At 33.6% G+C, this 20,468-nt stretch overlaps 1 long non-coding RNA gene across 1 annotated transcript; it reads left to right on the top strand.

Annotated features, from left to right (window-relative positions):
• Positions 1-2,299: 2,299 nt before the first annotated feature.
• LOC131181530 (uncharacterized) lies at positions 2,300-10,599 on the top strand. Its single transcript, XR_009150058.1, has 3 exons — positions 2,300-2,598; positions 6,192-6,270; positions 10,336-10,599. It is a non-coding gene; the product is annotated as an uncharacterized LOC131181530 (long non-coding RNA).
• The last annotated feature ends 9,869 nt before the right edge of the window (positions 10,600-20,468 follow it).

The following is a 20,468-nucleotide window of genomic DNA, read 5'->3' as shown; positions in this document are numbered from 1 at the left end:
GCAATTATCTTAGATGATGAGAAGTTCAAGAAGACAGGTAGTAGCAATAAAGGTAGAGCTTTTGTTGCTGGTTCTAATCGTGGTAGAAGCAATTCACGTAGAAATAATTAGAGAAGGAATAATAGATCGAGTTCGAGACCAAGAGTAGATCATGAAGATACAGAATGCTACTACTGTCATGAAAATGGCCACATTCAATATCATTGTATGAAGATGAAGGAAGATCTTATAAAGTTTAAACAATTTAAAAGGAGTCACGAAAAAGAAAAAGAAGGAACTACTGCAATTGCAATGGATGATGGTATTGATAGTGAATGTTTAAATGTGGATGATGATAAGGAAAAGGCAAAAGATCCATTACAAGATGAGTGGTTAATGGATTCTGCTTGCCCATTCCATATTTGCTCAAAGAATGAGTGGTTTGATGTGATTGAAGAAAAGAAAGGAGAAAAAATGAAGCTAGCAAATGGGAACAAGATGGAAGTTGAAGGTATTAGAAAAGTGAAGATCAATCTGCATGGTGATCAAGTAATAGTGTTCGATGAAGTGAGATATGTTCTTAAATTTGAAAAGAACTTAATTTCCTTGAGTAAATTGGATTCTTTGGGTTATGAGTGTTCAATTAATGGTGGAGTTATGAGAGTTAGTCGAGGTACTCTTCTGATCATGAAGGGTGAGAAAATTGGTACAAAAAATCTCTACAAATTGGGAGGAAGCACATTGATTGGAAGAATGCAAGTGAAAGTGAGAGGCAATATCACAATCAAGAGTGTAAAGAAGTATCCAAGAGAAAATTGACTTTTGTAGAAATTGTGAAGACTAATTCCATTTGATTTGGAGGTAGAGATTGTTAGAGTTCAAGTCCAATTGGAATTAAGAAGTATAATTAATTTAGGAAGTATAATTAATTTAGGAAATTTAGTAAAATTTAAATTATGAAATTTAATAATTAGAGCCCTAAAAGGACTAGGTTTTAGTGATCTATATATATGAATAGTTAGTTGGCCATTATATGGAATGTATTGCAGAGAGTTCACAAAGTGAAGAGATGTATTGAATTCTGTGAGTTTTATTTGAGTAATTTTGAGGGTGAGAAAAATAATTAATTGTTATAATTATTTTTCCTTAATAGTGAATTTGTTGGTGGAGTAGACTTACGCTGAACTACGTTAAATTTTGTGTTCCTTATTTTGTTTGGGTGTGGTTTTCACAACATTAACAATGTGATTATAAAAAAATAAATAAGTAAATTACAACTATAAAAATTAAGTAAATTAAATAAAAAATATAAAAATATTTATAATAAAAAATAACTTTCTATAATATTGTTTAGCAAAATGAGTTTCACTAACAACATTGTTTTCACTAATTCTTAATTTTTAATTTACTTAGCCTAATTTAGTCATCGACCGAAAATAAATAAATAAATAAATAAATAAATATATATATATATATATATATATATATATATATATATATATATATATATATATATATATATATATATATATATATATATATATATATATATATATATATGGCGTATCAATTTGACAAGGTTAAGGATTTTTTTTACTTATTTTATTTTATTTTTTAGACTTGAACCATATAGATGGGCGTTTTGAGTCTTGACAACAAGTCTTCTTTAGATGTTTCATCCACAAGTTTTACTTTCTTATTTTCTTCAAAAAAAATTTTATGTAAAGAAAAGAAAGCACTTAAGCAGTTAGTTAAGCACGATCATTATAATTCTTTTAATTGATCAATATATATATATATATATATATCTCACTTGAATTAGTAAAGTGGAATCTCTATTCTATCAAGTTCTTTTAAAAAAACTGATTCTTACATACAACGCAATAATCTCAAGTAAAATGGGACACCTATCAATATCAATCAAAAGATTACAAATTGAAATTTGCTTAAATATGAAGAAAGCGCTCGTAGAAAACACCATCTTGCTTTCTTTATTTTCCATTCTACTTTTATTTTTACTCTTTGAAATTTTGCACTTTTACTTTTCTCTTTATTTTCCTTTATTTTTGTAATCATTTTTACTTTTGTAATATTCTTTTTTTCTCTTCCTTTATTTCAAAACCAGACAGGACACTGTTCACCTGTCATATCTTGTACTGTTCACTTTTTACTGTTTGCATGTGAATGAGACAAGAAGCACTGTTCACACGTGAAGGCATCAAGTGGCAGACACTGTTCAAACTTTTCAAAATTACAAAACTGCCCCTGGACACTTCTATATAAGGGGGCACCTATCCAAGGCAAGAGGAGGCCACTTCAAAGGAACAAAAGCTTACCCAAGCTTCTCCCTCTTCAAGCTTCTCCCTTTCAAGCTTCTTAAGCCGAGAGAATCCGAAGAAGGTCCTGAAGAAGTCTCAACCCGAGGTTCAGAAGGAGCAAGAAGGTTGATTCACTTTCCATCCTACCCTACTTCTACCTCACCTACAAACCTACAAACCTTGTAACTTCATTGTAGTAGATCTTGAGAAGCTCATGTGTTGAGCAACCTTTGTAAGTCCTACCCGGAATTACATCTCCAAAACCTTTGTACAAATCTTACAAATTTTATAAGATTTTGAAGTAAGTTTTCTTCAATTTCTTTTACAAAATTTCAAATTTATTTCTTTAGCATGCATATGGTCGGTTCAACCGCCTGATCCGCATAAATATACGTATATATATTCATAACGGACTGGCTCTGCCGCCTATTGAATATATACATGTATATTCATATTTAAATTTACAAATTTAATTTTCATTTCTGAAGATTTCCTTCTCTTGTGCATTTTGTTTATTTCTCTAGTTATTTATATATTGTTCAAGATTTAGATTATTGCTTCTTTCCTGTTAGCTCATCCCCCTTTCGATCTTGGCGTCCTTGGTATATATATATTCATCGATCAATTAAAAGAATTATAATGATCGTGCTTAACTAACTGCTTAAGTGCTTTATTTTCTTTACATAAAATTTTTTTTGAAGAAAATAAGAAAGTAAAACTTGTGGATGAATCATCTAAAGAAGACTTGTTGTCAAGACTCAAAACGCTCATCTATATGGTTCAAGTCTAAAAAATAAAATAAAATAAAATAAAATAAATAAATAAAATCCTTAACCTTGTCAAATGGATACGCCATTCAATATAATAAAACAAATAAAATTATTTATATATTTTGTTATAAGGGATAAATATTTAATTATTAAATTATTGATCCAACACTTTATGATTTCATATAAAAATTTCTAATATTTTAATTTTAATTATGTATGATAAATTTTTCTGTAAATACATGCCAACCATAGAGTAATATGGTTGATCTTTTTCATATTGAGGTGTAAAAAGTTAAAAAGTGTTGAGTTTGAATCTTTTAATTATTCTATTTTAAAAATATTTATTTTTATAGTAAAAGGGCCTGTTGTGCTTTTATAGAATTCAAAAATTTTCTCCAGATCAATGGAGTTTTTTTTTTTTTTAAATTGGAATATGACATAGTCTAAAGCTTTTCCTTAGTCTTTGTTGATAATTATTGACTTACTTTGTTGGGTATTGCGGTGTTACCGTGTTAGGATAATCATGTTCTTAATTGGCCACGTAAGCCAACAAAGCACATGGTTATTTAGAAAACATTGAACGAAAACAGAAGCTATGACGAGAAAAGAGAAAAATTAAAGCATAATCCATTACATTTATAGCTATTACTACTACTACTACTATTATTATTATTATTATTATTATTATTATTATTATTATTATTATTATTATTATCTGTAATTGTAATCATCGCAATAAGGATCTTTATTATAAGTAATTAGTCACGGGATGCGTCAAAAAATAAAAATAATTAGGTAATTTTAAAGAAGAGAGGGCCAAAAAATTTAGAAAAAAAAAATTTAAATAACATAATTATAATAACAAATAAATATAACAAAATATAGTCTAACTTGACTTGATTCAAAGGCTTTATATAATTTTTATTTTTTATTTCAAATCATCAATCTTCCCTTATGACATTTAGAAAATAACTATTTTTAACCAACAACATATCATATAAATTAATATTAAATCCTTTATTTTTAGATATATTATACAGATATTTCAGTAGGCATTATTAAAAAAAATCTCTTAATGAAAAAAATTATTTTATTATTAAAAATAAAAATTTAATATTAAATTTGATATATAAAAAAATGTAATTAAAAGTTTTTAACTGCACTAATATGTAAAAGTTGTTAACTATTATTTTAATACAAAAATTTATAGTGTTGAAGCTAATAATATTAAATTCAATTTTCTGAATCTTTTTTTTTTCACTCTAGACTTTCTGACACTAAAAATCCTCTCAACACAAAAATGGGTGACAACTCCTCCCTTCCTCCCTTTCTTGGTCCTCATTCATCCTCACATCCTTTTCCTTCCTTTTGTATAGCCTTCTGGTTCTTTTTTTTCATTTTTCTTCATTTTTTTCTTATTTTTTAAAATTTTCATACGATTTTTTCTAATTTCAGTGAGAGATTTATGCTCTTTTTTATGAGTTCCCCTATAACTTTTCCAAGGAGATTTTTTATGCTTGGGAAGAGAAGAAAGGCCAAATTGGGTAGTGCCTTAGAATAATCTACTCGACATTCAATCTACTTCCGTAATGACTCGTGTTCTTTAACATCAAAGTGGCTTAGATTACTAATTTACAAACATTCTTAGAAGATTGATTCGGCTTACTCAGATATAACAAAGTTTCTGTATGTCTTGCTTCCCTTCAAGACTCGCACGTAGTATTTAGTTTGTGCTTCCACTTAGTTTTAAATGGCTCTTTGCACATTAATCTTGTTTGTTTTTCTTTTTCAAGTTATGTAAATATTGATTATATTAAGAGTGCTAAAAATCTATTTGTTTGAAAGTTTAAATATGTTTTAATTAGATTTCTAATCTTGTACTTTTTTTTATTTATTTGAATGAAATGAGAATTTTGTTAAAAAAAATCCAATTTTCTGAAAAAAGTAATATTAAATTTAATATTTATTGTAGCACTATATTAATTAAGATATAAAATCTTTTAAATTATGATAAATTCTTATTAGAATTTTCTCTCATTAATTAAAATTGTGCGCCACCCCTTTTTTTTTTCAATAGTATGTTTGCTGAATGTCTAATCAATTAGATAATATAGACTATAATTGAATGAAGGGAAATAACGGAGGAAGAAAAATTAAAAAGGAAAATAATTTTATTTTTATTTAATTTATATTTAGTTTTTTGAAAAAAGAAAAAAACTTTTAAGAAAATTAAAAGTCCATTGGATTTGCATTTATTAAATTGTTTATTATTTTTAATATTAATTTTATAACGTAAATTACTTAATTTTTAATATAGAGCAATATAGGTAAAAAGTATATTAAAATAATTATATAAAATAAATTATTTTAATTATATTAATTATATTTTAAAAATTATAAATATAATTTATATTTGGCAACTTCCAAGAAGGTACCCAGGAAATGAGCACATGGGGATTAGTGCTGGCAACTGTATGATTCCCATCTGTTGAGGGTAGTTTTTTTTTTTCAGATCCGCTGAGGGCACTGAATCGTACGATTCTGGTTTTACATATTATTTATCAGAATAAAGATACTTCAATTATTAAAATTTTTAAATTAAAAAAATTCAATTTAAATTAAACTATTGAATCAAATTATCAATTTCAATTTAGTTTAATTTAAATTTTAAATAAAAAAAATATAAATTAACCCTTTTTAAAATAATTTTAATTTAATTTAAACTTATAAATAATTAATTAATTTTAATTCAAAAAAATTAATTTTAATTAAATTAATTTCAATTTATTGTGTGTTGGTACTTTTACTTAGAAAGCCATGAATTCATAGGTCTTTGATGGAAATCCACTGTAGAAATTTCGGCTCCAAGAAAGAGACAAAAAATAGACTTGACTTGGATTAGTGTTCCATTGCGGAAATTGCTGGTTGTACTTGTTGAAATTATTATTCAGAAAAATATTTTTTAAATATATTATTAAGGTATTATTAAAAATAATTTAAAATTATATTTAATAAATTTTAATTATAAAAATATTAAATAGTAAAATAATTTTTTTTAATATTTTTGAACATTATTTAAAATATTTTTTTTTCTAAAAAATAATTCGCCTTGACTGCTAAACAGGTACAATTGTTGTAGTCTTGTTCAGACTTGACTTTCCTGCCAATTTCTTGCAAACAACGTGGGATGGACAGGACAACAGGTGTTTTTCTGTGCTGTTTTTAACATTTCATGGAAATTGCTAAAACTTGCACAAGTGATGCCGGAATTATTTCATTGTTGAATCATATATACTTAATTATTTATTTAACACATAAATGATTTTACCCCTTTTGCCACGAAGCCTCTCTCTCTCTCACCCACCAATATTAAAGTTGCAAATTAGTGGATATATTCGTTGACAACAGCACGCTCCACTCTCTCAAGTCAATCATTTATGTGCTTACGTAAAAGTGAAATTTATTATTAAAGATTATCAGTTTTATTTTACCAAACTTTTTTTTTTATTTTTATATTATTGTTGATACGTTTGAAGCTCATTTCCTTTGAAGTTCTTATTTAACTACTTTAAGAACACATTTTGTTTGCTTTGGAACTAAGTATGGAATGTAATTCTTGTAATAGAATTATAAAATGGAATATAGTTAATAATAAATCACATGAAGTATCTTCATGTAACACACCTCATTTTTTTTAAGGAATCACATAAAATTATTGTTTCCTATATAGATCAACAATTAAATTTATAAGTTAACATTATTCTTATAAAATTTTATTAATATATAATATCGCGAATCAACCTTGTGAGTCATGATCGACACTAGGACTTAGACTGATTTAAGACCTTCAAAGTACAGTAACTATTTCAAGCCCATTATTTAAGCTCAAAAGACAAATTAAATTTTAAAACAAATGGATAGAATTTGATTATAATTTTGGCAATTCAATAAAAAGCCTAACTCACTTTGTCTGCACAATATCACATATATATGCAATGAGAAGTTTAGCTCACTTTTAACTTACTACCCAAGTCAACATGTATAATCATAAAGTAATCCATAATATGGGAGCCCTATTCAACCTCAAAATTTATAATAGATATATTGATAAAATGCATTATAACTAGGTGTGTTTTGCATTTATTTTGTTAATGAACATGTTTTTTTTTTATATTAATTTTAGTATGAATTTATTAAGTTTAATCATAAATAAGTGTTTCACATGTTTTGTATTAAATTCTTATTTAAGAAGTAGGTCATTTTTGGACAAAATGCAACATGGCCTAGCCATGTGAAATTGGAAAAAATCATGGTTTGACTGTGTTATGTTCTGTGAATGAAAAATGCTAAGTTTCAAGATTGTTAAGAGAATAACATAGTTAGGCCATTTGAGAGAGGTAAGGGACCTAGCCTGGCAATGTTATGCTCGGGGAAACATGCTAAAATTTGGATCAAAATAGGAAATAAGGGGAAAACTCTTTTAAGATTTCTATAATTCCATATACAACATATATAGAGTCTATTATTTACATAAAAATAAAGAGGAAACTTCTATGAGAAGCACAATTGTAACAATTACAACAAGAATCAAAGAAGAAATCTCTTGGGGCAGATCTTGAAGAGTTGGAAAGTAGATTCTAGAGGTTCAAAAGCTTCTCTTAAAAGCTTTCTTTCATCTCTCTCTATTTGTCACAACCGATTCTGTAACGCCCTCACTTTAGGTAGTATGTACATTTTACTGTTTCGGTAACTAACATCTGTCCGAAAAGCCAGAATATTTAGAACTATACTTAAACTACAGTGAGGAGTCATATATAAGCCAAACAATGATAATAAAATTAAGAAAAGAAATGCAACAAGGTTAAATGAGGCGAAGCTACGGCGATGGGTAACCATAACGGGAAGCGGTTGTGAAAATAGTTAGCGATCCTAGATCTGTGGAGAACCCCGTGAAATAATTTTTAGGACTCAAGTAAAGGATTATTGAGGTTTAGATGATGATAGATTGCTAAGAACATACAAGAAAAATTATGTAAATCGGTGCAGACAATTTTAGCTCATTAAACAAAACAAAGTGCATTTTGATCATTTCATCTTCAGAGATGATTTTTGATCAACTTGTCCATTTAAGTAAGTGAGGTATATGACATAAAATGTGAATAAATATTGATGAAAATTTAATTACAAATGAGTAAAAGAAAGAAGAAAGAAAAACAAAATAAAAATGAAATTAAAAAGCTAATTATGACATCATGCATATGTCAAAATGAGGTAATTAAAATTCCTAGTCAATCACAATTAGACAAGCACCTTATAAGAGATAAAAATAAGTCAAAATAAACAAAAAAAAAAAAAAAATCAATTTCCTCTTCTTCTTCAACCTTGGCCGAAACCCATCCCTCACTCCACCATTGGTGCTCTTTCATCAACCCTTGCTAATCCTTGATTTCTTCCCCTAAAACCCATAACTTCCTTCATCAAAACTTGTCATCTAATCTTGATAAGGTGCTTGGTTGCCAAGAATTAAAGAAAAAGTGAAGATTTGAAACCTTAGAATCTTGCTTCAAGAGGTTAGTGCCAATTCTCTCATCTTTCTCTATATATTCTTTGTTAGGATCACAAATTAAGTGAGAAATTGTTAGAATTGAAACAAATTATGCATGTTAGACCTCCCTTAATTTTCAGCAACCATGAGTATGCTAGGGTTTTGATGACTTTTAGTTGAGTTAAAGATTGTTAGTGATGGCCTTGATGTGAATTTAGAGATTAAAACTTTAATTTGTATGTGTAGTGTAAGATTTGAAACTTTGGAAATTAAGGTTTGAGGAAAAATGAGGGTTTTGCCAATTTGTTGATGAATTGGTGTTCTAATGGTCAATTAGTGACCATTTGATAGGGTTTGACTTTAAAATAGAGTTGATTGTGGCATAAGATAATGAATTGGATATGCTACCCCATGTGCTAGAAATTCTAGATTTGAGTCTAGTGGGTTTGGGCATCTATAAGTTGACTTGTGTAACTACAATTGGTGTAAGACCAATTGGAGTGAAACTAGGGACATAATGCCACATTTTTCATGAAGAGACCCTGCCCAGAAAACTAACCTAAACTGACCTAAAAATTGCTTGAATCCAGGTAACCAAAATCTGGACCTAGAAAAATGATCAAATGAATAGTGCTTGGTCATATGGCCATAACTTTGCGTAGAGAGGTCCAAATGACATGAATCTTAAACTCATGGAAAGCTTAGACATAGTAAAACAACTTTCATGAAGAATAAAAATTCAAATTCTGACTATAACCTATTCAAATTGCTAACCAAAATTAGCTCACTAAAGTTGCCAGAACCAAAATTGCCCAGAAATTCTAGACATGGACAATCCGGCCAGTTATGGTAAAAATGCCACAACTTGAGCTACAAAACTCCAAATGGAGTGATTTAAAAAGGAAATTAAAGTAGAGACATTAATGAACAACTTTGATGAAGAAAGTTTAGCCAAATTCTCATTGTAGAATGGTCCAATGGAATAGTAAACATGGGCAATGAAATATGAAATTTTGGAATTACTCCTAATAAGCCTTGAATTGCAATTGACAATCAATGCCAACAAATTTGTGACCTAAAATGTGGTATGACCATGTGTTAAAAATTTGTATACCTATTATTTATGAAAAAGTCAACATTTTGAATGAATAGTAATGTGAATAGTAACCACCATAACACCAAATCTAAGGAACCAAAACCTAACTTTGTTAATATGTCCCAGTATGCCTAGTATAATTGGTTTGGATAGGTTGGCATGCCAATAGGATTCCGATTGTAGTACTGCCTATGGCTTCATGCCATTTCGTGATTTATGGCTTTAGTGCCATTTTGTGATATTATGGCTTTTGGCCATTTTGCTATTCTTGACATACTTGGCTTTATGCTCGATGATTACTATGGCTTATTAGCTGTTCTGTTGCACACCTGGAGACACTTTGTGATCGATGGTGTGACGGCTCGAGGTACTTGATACCCAATATTAGTTTACCCGTTTATCCAGTCTGGTCAATTGGTATTGGTTACTTGGACAATTAAATAAGTTTTAAAAATTTACAACTAGATAAAAATCACTAAATTAAGGATATTACAAATAATTATCAAAAATTCGATCTGCATGAATAAATAGCATAATTTCTACATATTTAAATTATTTAGTTTATTTTTATATTATATTGGCACCACTAAGTTTTATACTTAGAGCGTCCCTTTTTGCCACGCGTAGGTACTAGAGATACTCTAAGAGAGCCCAGTAGGCCTTCGACTAGGAGATAGAGTTTGATCTGCATTAGTGTAGTCCGGTGTCACCTCATCCATGCAGTGTATTTTGGTAGGACCACTAGGCTTCATTGTATTTTATATTTTGTATAAGACATTAACTTTTGCCATGTGAATTACAAACTCATGTAATTATTTGTAAATTATGTAATTAATGTGATTTGCATATTTTATTTATGAAATTTGAGTATGGATCTATTTATGTATGAAATTATGAGTTTGCAATATTGAGATGAGATTCGAAATTGGGAAAAGTTACATATATTTGAAATTATTATTGTGATTTTTAACAGGTGGATTTATCAAAATTGTAAATAATTTAGGGGAAATTCTGCCAGTTTCTCCGATTAATAAATTGACCCAAATTAATAAAAATAAAATGTGAATATTAGAATATGTAATAAGATAAGTTAAAATACTCCGGCACCGAGTGTGACATACTTTGCTCGGCTACACTGTAGATGGGTGAGGGTGTCACAGATTCTGTGGGCAGACCGATACTGCGACTAAGGGAGTCTTAAGGTCATCAAAGCTTGTAGTAAGTCTTACTATTCCCAAAACCCATAATCAAGCTAAAACTCATAATATAAAAATAATATAAAATATTCTAAGGTGTCCAACTCAACTCAATAACATTGCGCAACAATTAGGGGAGCTTAGTTCAACTGCGATATTCATATACAAAGTACATATCAATGTCATAACAGATTTCTAAGAACATAATTAATGAAAATAGAATATAATCACACCCAATACCATGTAGGGAAAAATGCTGGTTAGACTTAGAAAATAAAAATGATCCTCTTGTCACCTGGAGAAAAATATTGTACAGGAATGACCTTTCAACTCAATGAGTATAAATATTAAGTATAGTTATAATTTCTTTAACCCACTAAATCTAAGGTAGTCCTAAAATGAAAATGTATCACTGTCGCAAGTGTTTTGTGGTCGCCGGACGAGTTCTCACCGAAGTGGGAAAAGTGACGAGTCGCCACTTTAATTTTGAGGGAAATTAAAGAAAACCATGTTTCTTAAAAATTTAAAATCTACTTTGAAAATAGAGATTCTAGGTTCAGGGTCTGTGTACGGGTGGGGAAGGTGTTAGGCACCCCACCTCGTCCCTCAATGAGGGTAAGCAAATTTAATATTATGCTCATTATAAATTAGTAATTCAGGGGGTAGGATGATGATGTTAATCCTTTGTGTGGATAAAAGGAATATTTGATTTTTCATTATTTAGGGTTGCCCAAGAACACGAGTACATGGGATGACCCTTCAGTGAATAGGTGTTATGTAACGAGTTTTGTTGGGGATTAATTTGAATATTTAAGTTGTGATTTTCTTTTTAGTTTGGATTTAAGCTAAGAGAATTCAGGTAAGAACTCTCTCCCAATCTCATGATGTATTTTTTTAAGAATTTAAGCGGATATTTTGAATAAGAACTCTCCTCCGATCTCCACATGTTTTATTAAGATTTTGGCTGAGAATTCAGGTAAGAACACTCCCCCTATCTCTTAGTGTATTCTATTTAAAATTTAAGCGGGAGATTTCGGATAAGAACCCTCCTCCGATCTCCATATATTTTATTAAGATTTTGGCCGAGAATTTAGGTAAGAACTTTCCCCCGATCACTTAGTGTATTCTGTTTAAAATTTAAGCTGAGCTCGGGCAAGAACTCTCCCTCAATCTCTTTAACATATTATGTTTAAAAATTAAGTTGGGCTCGAGTAAGAACTCTCCCCTGATCTCTTAGTGTTAAGGATTTTAATTGAGAACTCAGGTAAAAACTCTCCCTCGATCTCTTTAATATATTGCGTTTGAAGATTAAGCTGAGCTCAGGTAAGAACTCTCCCTCCGATCTCTTAGTGTTAAGGATTTTAATTGAGAACTCGGGTAAGAACTCTCCCCCGATCTCTTAATGAGTTGCGTTAAAAATTAGAATGAGTTCGGGTAAGAATTCTCCCCCGAACTCTTAATGTGCTTATTAGAATGGCATTTTGTAAGAACTTTGAACTAAGGATTCTGGTAAAGGGTCTTTCTTGACCTCTTCTTATATGAGTATGAAGTACTGAAGGTGTAAGAAACCCGTGCAAAGCTTTTCCTAGCCTACGGGATCTCATAACTAGAGGGTGGACGAAAGACCGAACTCCTTAATGATCTCCCGCGAGATCACTTTATCCGAACTCTTTGATTTGCTCATCTGATCTCTTTTTAGTCGCTCGCCCAGAATCCAAACTTATCCTAATTTTTGATCTATTATATTATCGCCTGGGCTCGTTACGAGGCCCGACCTCATAACTTATTTGTTTGACCTAATTTTTTTATCCTTTTCGACCTTTGCTACACCTACCTTTCTTTATCACCTTTCACTTATTCAGACCCAAGAATCTTATGTTAAAATGCTCCTACCTACATTCTTCAGAGTATTTACTAGTCGCTGAGGACTCGAACATCTACTCTTGAAGGGAATGAAAACTAAGTGACGATAAATGGAATTTACGAATGAAATAAAACAAGACACAAGAAATAGCTATTGGCCTAGATAATCTATTTTGAGATTTAGTGCGACTGGACATAAAAGAAATTTTAAGAGAAAATTGGAGAAAATAAAATAAGGATATTTGACAAAATAACAGTTTAGACGCTTACCTGTGGGAAGTTGAGGAGACAGATGAGCTGACTCCGGTTTCCACAAGTCTTACAGAGGTGAAAGCTGACGGCCAAAAGACTCGAACTTACCCGAAGTAATGGGAATAGGTCAGAACGAAGTTGAACTCGGAAGATAATGCACAGATACTGGAGCGGTGGGAATGAGGAGGGGTGAAGATAGTTTCAGAGGGTGCTGCACAGGCGTTGAAAATGAAAATCTCAGGGTTCAGAGCTCTTTTAGTGAAATACTTCAAAAAACTGGTTTCTAAAGTTTCTCAATACTTTGAAAGCTCAAAATAGCAAGTAGCAAGAATGAATTAAATTTCAGAGTCTTTCCACGATAATCACCACCACCCTTTTTTTTTTTCCGTCCCTTCTATAGTATTGCCTGCAAGTATTTATAGGGAATGGGTGCCCAAAGTGAAGGGTCAGGATCTCACCAGGGGAGACGGAGGGTTTAGATTCAAAAGGACATAATTTGATGTCTGAGAATTAAAGAGAATCAAAATGGAGGTTCAGGATTCCGTTCAGAATATTCGTCCTTTCTTCTCTTAATCCAACGGCTTAGGGTCTTGCCGTACAAAATGGATCCAAAGGCTGGGAATAAAAAGTGCCAAACCTATCGTTTGCTTTTTGATCCGAGGGCTCCAGATCCATCCTTACGATTATGATCAACAGTGGAGATTGAGATATACAGGATTGCTTTAACTATTTTGGTGTCTAGCAGCTAGGTGGGCGTCCTTGAAAATGAGATGTGTTAATTAAAAGTTCTAACCGGAAGTTATTTAACCCTTCTGCACTTTCCGATCTCTAGAGGTCATCTCCTGTCTTTTCTGATCTTCTCATTATGACCATCCCCTTCTGGGATCATTATTCAGATCTCTATCTCTTGCATCGGGTCCCCTCTTATTTCTCGATCTCTCTTATTCCTAATCTTTCCTTTCTATCTAACTTGCATTGGTCAAACCAATAAATTCTTTAGTTACCGATGCATTCACTTCGGGTTCTGTATGCAATAAATGCCAAAGCACTATTTATATGCAGTAATGGGAAATATCCTTCACACCTCACTTTTCCTTTTCAGTTTATTGTCAATGCACACCTTCCCCAATTCTAGCTTTTCCGGTGATAATTCTAATTATGATGGCCATTTTGATCTTTTTCCGACTGTTTCCTTTGCCCCTTGACTGAAAATTTATGACCCTGGGGATTGGAGAGCTACGAGAATGTCATCTAATGACAGTGAGGGAACCGAACTAATTTACCGATCAAGATCGAAAGTGACGGCCGTGCCGATCTCGAATCGGTCTATCGGTACAATCGATAGACCGATCTCGGACAAGAGGACTGCTAATTTCAATCTTGATGTTGGTAACTGCCTCTTGAAGTTCATTTGGCTTCCAACCATATTAGGCATCCCGACTGCAGCTCAGTTCTGGTCAATGACATCGACAATGACTCCGCTCAATATCACGAGAGTCATAGTCATCCTATCTGAGCTGCACATCTATCCAATATTTGTGGTTGGCTTTCTGATCAAACATATCTTTTTTATTCAGCCACAAGACTAGGCTTTGACATAGGCTAGTATTAGGAGTAGTCTTAAGCTAGGTAGAATATAGTGCTGATTTTGAGAGATTGCGTAAATGATGTAATCCGATCTTTTAAGATCACCCAAATGATGTAATTCGATCTTTTGAGATCACCCAAATGATGTAATCCAATCTTTTGAAAATGAAATGAAATTTTTATTTGAATGTTTTGTTATTGCATTAGTTATTTTTCCGATCTCTGATAAGCGTATCCGATCTGATCCCTAGACGACTTACCATTCGCCGATCCGTAGGTTTGGAAATTTGTTCAATTTGATGACCTTAGTTAACCAATCTCATTTATCCGATTTTTTTATTATGTTTCTGGAACCTTCTTGCGACGTGTCAAGGAAGCAGTCCGGTTCTGCTAACTGATGCGTCACTTGGACTTCGTGAGCATTTAATGCTCAGACGGGTATAAATAGGGGGAAGGGTGAGTCATTTATTTCCTTATGTCATCTTCAGACCTCCCCCCAGCAATCTCAGCACTTTTCTCGTTTTCTAAAGTTTCCAGGCACCGATTTATACTCTGGTAAGGGTTTTGATCTTTTTCCGGTTAAATTTCCTTTTCATTTTCTGAAAATGAGCAGTAATGACGGTTAGAGAGTTGCTAGTCCTCTCTTTGTTCATATCTCATGGATGTTGGACGAAATTGAGGTGGTCAGGCCAAGTGGCTAACCTGAACCTTCTACAACCTCTGTCTCAACCCACGGTCAGGCAGCCCAATCAAAATAGGCATCTTCCTCAGGGAAAGAAAATCTTTCCATGGATGAGTTGCCATCGATCCTCCAGGAAACAAATCTGCAGTCCATCAGTCAAGAGTACAACCTTCATACTGACTCCTTCGAGCTTATCAGATGTCATGCTAATCTCTGAGCTGATCATTTCTTTGACGAAAACGACGTCATCATGGTGTATGAAGAACAATTGAAAGCCGGGCTTCGGTTTCCCCTTGACGACTTCTTTAAGGCCGTTCTGAAGTTCCACCATGTATGTATAGCCCAAGCGCACCCGAACTCATGGCGGATCCTAGTGGCTTTTAGAGGCTTATGCCGAGCCAAAAAGCTCAAGCCTACAGCAAAGGTTTTTGCTAAATTGCATAGGCTCACTCGTTGAAAGGACGACGAGTACTGGTTCTTCCAAGCCAAGCCGCACTGTGGGCTTTTTACCGATCTCCCTTCTTCATTGAAGAATTGGAAGAACCGGTTCTTTATATTGAAGAGCAAGATTCTGAACGGCTTCAAAGGTTTCCCACGCAGTTGGTAGTACCTGGTCCCTTTAGTTCCAAAGAAGATTGCCCTAAATAGAGATGAGGATATCATGGTAAAGGAATTGAAGGATCAGGCGGCCACTCACAAGTATTCATGTCTAGATGCCGTTATGGTCGAACTGAAGTGGTGGCTAATGCAGATGATCGCCAATGATGATTATGAACTGCAGCTCTCTAACCTCGGACCCGGGATCTTTATAACCTAAATCTTTAGCCTCCTAACTTAGGTAATCTCACTAACTTGTTTTCTGTGCAGGTATGGCTAGAGGCGAGGGTGCAAAGGAGAGCCATAAGTGAAAAAGCGACGTCGCCCAGAAGGTGCGAAAAATAAAGATTGCTGCGGTATTCCAAATGCTAGGGCAAGACTCGACAGAAGTACTGGGCTTTTCGTTCTGACCTTCGGGACAGCCGATCCCAGAGGTAGAGATCGCTCCTTCCCCTCCTCGACAAGATGAACCACCACCTCCACCGGTTTCTTCAAGTGTGGAGGGATGGTCTTCCCAACCTAATGTGAGGACCTTTTCTCGTGGTGCCCAGGTCCTCATTCACTAGCTAGAGAGGAATTGCTCAGTTCGAGGGAATCCTGGCCTGGCCAAAGTTTTGGGTGCCACCATCTGCTTCCAGGACGACCGGAATAGGCTAACTCTGGATAACATTGATGATCTCCTAGCTCAGATGATGAGCTTGAGCGTTGAGAGCCTTGTGAATCAACACATAATCAGAGAAAAGGCTCATCTCTTGAGACAGGAAATTTTGAAGGCAGTCCAGGATGCTGCTTCTGCCCAATCCCAACTTTCGTTTGCTCAAGACTACATCGTCGAGATTGAGGGTCAGATGAAATCTTACGAGGCCAGGATAGCTGAACTAGAGCATGAACTCAAAGAAGCTCGGGCCTGCCAAACTGTCGATGTCACTCACCTTACCGAGGAGATCATAGTGAAAGAAGAGGAGGCCGTGACAAGGGAAGCTGGCGCTTATGTGAATGCATATGGTGATCCTGTGGCCGAGCTTGTAAGGCACTATCCTGAGAAAGACTTCTCCTAGATGGTGGATTTTGTCCTTAGGGGTGAGGAGGAGAGCAAGGAGGAGCCTGAGAGAGAGGGAGAGGAAGAGAGAAATGATAATGTATCCAGGGAGCAGGCTGGGGGAGACCCTCCTACCGAATGACTTGTACATTTTATTTTGAAATGAATTGAATTTTTTTGTTCAATTTCTTAATGAGATCGAAAAGCGTCCAAACCAAATTGTTGGAATATTTAATTGATTGAATGTGGTTAAACATTAAACCTGAGAGTGACTATTAATTAGAAGATAAGAGATCGGAAAACATTATACGCGAACATGAGATCAGACAAAGCCATGACTAAATACCGGATGAAACTTTAAAATATTAGAATTGCAAAGATTTGACACTGACTTGAGCTTTTAAGATCGAAACCATTATTAGACTGGATGGAAACCTTAACTTCCTTTTAAGGAATATCTGGGGCATTCAAACGAGAACCTCGATCACAACATTAGCCAAATGAAGTTCTGTAATATTTGTATAGAGAGATCGGAGAATATCAGTAGGCAAGATTGGATGGTTCGGAAACCCAATGTTAACTCGAACTCATCTGATAAAGACCAAGAGATCGAAAAATAGTCTAACTTGAGCGTGAGATCGATTTGTTCCAGGGACGAGCAATCGGTAAGTTCAGAAAAGCTACCTTGTGATTAGGACATCGGTAGAGAACGGGTAATAAAGTTTCAATTTTAAAAGGCCCTTGCCTTCGGAGGTCAGCTAAAATATGGTGTCTACAGCTGCCCCTCTTTACATAATTTCTATTAAAGAGAATGAAATTCTCTTATATAGGAATTATGTAAAGATTTAGAACCATATTTTGGGCGGCTGGGATATTGAAACCAACGATCAACAAGAAATTAAATGATGAAAATTAAAATCAACTTGGGCATTGAACCCAGAGGTTGATGACAGAAAATTAAATGCTGAAAATTAAAAATCGACTTAGATCTAGGAACCAGAGGTTGATGACATGAATTTAAAATGCTAAAAATTAAAATCAACTTGGATTTAGGAACCAGAGGTTGATGATAAGAATTTAAATGCTGAAAACTAAAATCTACTTGGATCAAGGAATCGGAGGTTGATGACAGGAATTTAAAATGCTAAAAATTAAAATCAACTTAGATCAAGGAACCAGAGGTTGATGATAGGAAATTAAAATGCCAAAAATTAAAATAAACTTAGATCTAGGAACCAGAGGTTAATGGCTGGAAATTAAATGCTGAAAATTAAAATCAACTTGGATCAAGAAACCAGAGGTTGATGGCAGGAAATTAAAATGCCGAAAGTTAAAATCAACTTAGATCTAGGAACCAGAGGTTGATGACAGGAAATTAAATATTAAAAATTAAAATTAACTTAGATTAAGGAACCAGAGGTTGATGGTAGGAAATTAAAATGCCGAAAATTAAAATCAACTTGGATCTAGGAACCAGAGGTTGATGACAGGAATTTTAAATGCTGAAAATTAAAATCAACTTGGATATAGGAACAAGAGGTTGATGACAGAAATTTAAATGCTGAAAATTAAAATCAACATAGATCAAAGAACCAGAGGTTGATAACAGGAAAATAAATACTAGAAATTAAAATCAACTTGGATCAAGGAAGCAGAGGTTGATAACAGGAAAATAAATGCTAGAAATTAAAATCAACATGGATCAAGAAACCAGAGATTGATGGTAGGAAATTAAAATGCTGAAAATTAAAATCAACTTGGATCTAGGAACCAGAAGTTGATAATAGGAAATTAAAATGCTGACAAAGCAAAGCAAACCTGACACAAGATGTTCCTCCAATCAAAGTGTACTTAACAAGGTCCCAAAGATAGATGATTAATGGAGAGGGTCAGAATGAGTCCCAAGGCTTGGTCGACAATTTCCTCCTTTTATTCACTTTTCAAAATGCCCTTCCGGGTTTTGGCTCCTTACTCATTTTGCAGAAAGCGCTCTCGCGGGTTTTTGTTCTCTTCGACACATTTTGCTAAGAGCGCCCTTTCGGGTTTTTACTCTTACATTTTTTTTTAATTGCCTGGCCATCGTTCCTCCCCTACAAATCTCATAGCAAAGTACATGAGATTATCAATATTTAAATCCTGATCTTATAATAAAGTTTTAATGAATTAATAGCGCATAAATTAAGGTCTATAAGAAAAATAAATTGGAGTGAAGGAACGATTTTATTATGGCTTAAAAATAAAGGTACAATTTCAAAGGAAAAGGGTACAAGAATAGATCTCACAAATTCCTTGTAGCTAACTTTGAATTCCCTTAACTGCCATTATTTAAAGTAATCTTCCGATGAACGTTCGTGCCATGGTGATTTATTACCTCTTCTGGTCTTAGGCCCCCCCTTTCCTTATTTCTCTGTTTTCTGGTCTTAGGAGAGCCCTTTCGGGTTTTCACCCCTAGAGGAATTTTTTTCTCTCTTTTTTTTTTTGCTCACTTTTTAAGGATGTCCTTTCAGGTTTTCACCCCTTGCTTATTTTGCAGAAAGCGCCCTCACGGGTTTTCGCATTCTTTCACACATTTTGCTAGGAGCACCCCTTAGAGTTTCCACTCCTACATTTTTTTTAGGTGCAATATCTTTTAACAGCATTTGCATTCACGAGTCTTGGGAATTCTTCATCGTCCATATGAGTTAAGATCAGCGCACCGCTAGAAAATACCTTGTTAACCACGTAGGGTCCTTTGTAAGTTGGCTACCATTTGCCTCGAGGATCATTTTGATTTGGGAGGATCTTTTTCAAAACCAGATCTCTCGATTGGAATTCGTGCGGGTGAATGTCTTTATTAAATGCTCTAGCCATTCTCCTTTGGTATAATTGCCCATGACACGCTGCTGCTAGTCTTTTCTCGTGTAGTAAATTCAGCTGGTCCTACCTCGATGGAATCTATTCTGACTCGTTGATTCCCGACTCTTTCAGAATTCTCAAGAAGGGAATTTCCACTTTTATGGGTAAAACAACTTCCATTCCATAGACCAATGAGTACGGAGTTGCCCTAGTCGATGTTCTTATGGAGGTCCGATAAGCATGAAGGGCAAAGGGAAGCATATCATGCCAATCCTTATAAGTGACGATCATCTTCCTGATTATTCTCTTGAGATTTTTATTAGTGGCCTCCACCGCTCCGTTCATTTGGGGACGGTATGGTGAAGAATTGAGATGCCGAATTTTGTACTGGTCACACAAATTTTGAATCTTTGGGCCATTTAAGTTCTTGGCGTTGTCGGTGAAAATTTCACTAGGAAGGCCGTGTCAGCAGATAACATTATTCTTGAGAAATTTGAGGAATGTATTTTGCGTGATATGAGCATATGACGTTACCGCAACCCTTTTAGAAAAGTAATCAATAGCCACCAAGATGAACTTGTGCCCATTGGATGCCTTGGGATTAATAGGACCGATCACATCGATGCCCCACATTGCAAAAGGCCAAGGCGAAACAAGATTAAAAAGCTGATGAGGCGGGACATTTATCGGATCAGCATAGATTTGACAT

The sequence above is a fragment of the Hevea brasiliensis genome, chromosome 7, assembly GCF_030052815.1.
Source record: "Hevea brasiliensis isolate MT/VB/25A 57/8 chromosome 7, ASM3005281v1, whole genome shotgun sequence".
In the NCBI taxonomy this organism is placed as follows: Eukaryota; Viridiplantae; Streptophyta; class Magnoliopsida; order Malpighiales; family Euphorbiaceae; genus Hevea; species Hevea brasiliensis.
The sequence above is the reverse complement of the archived record's forward strand: the minus strand, read 5'-3'. Positions and strand labels throughout refer to the sequence as shown.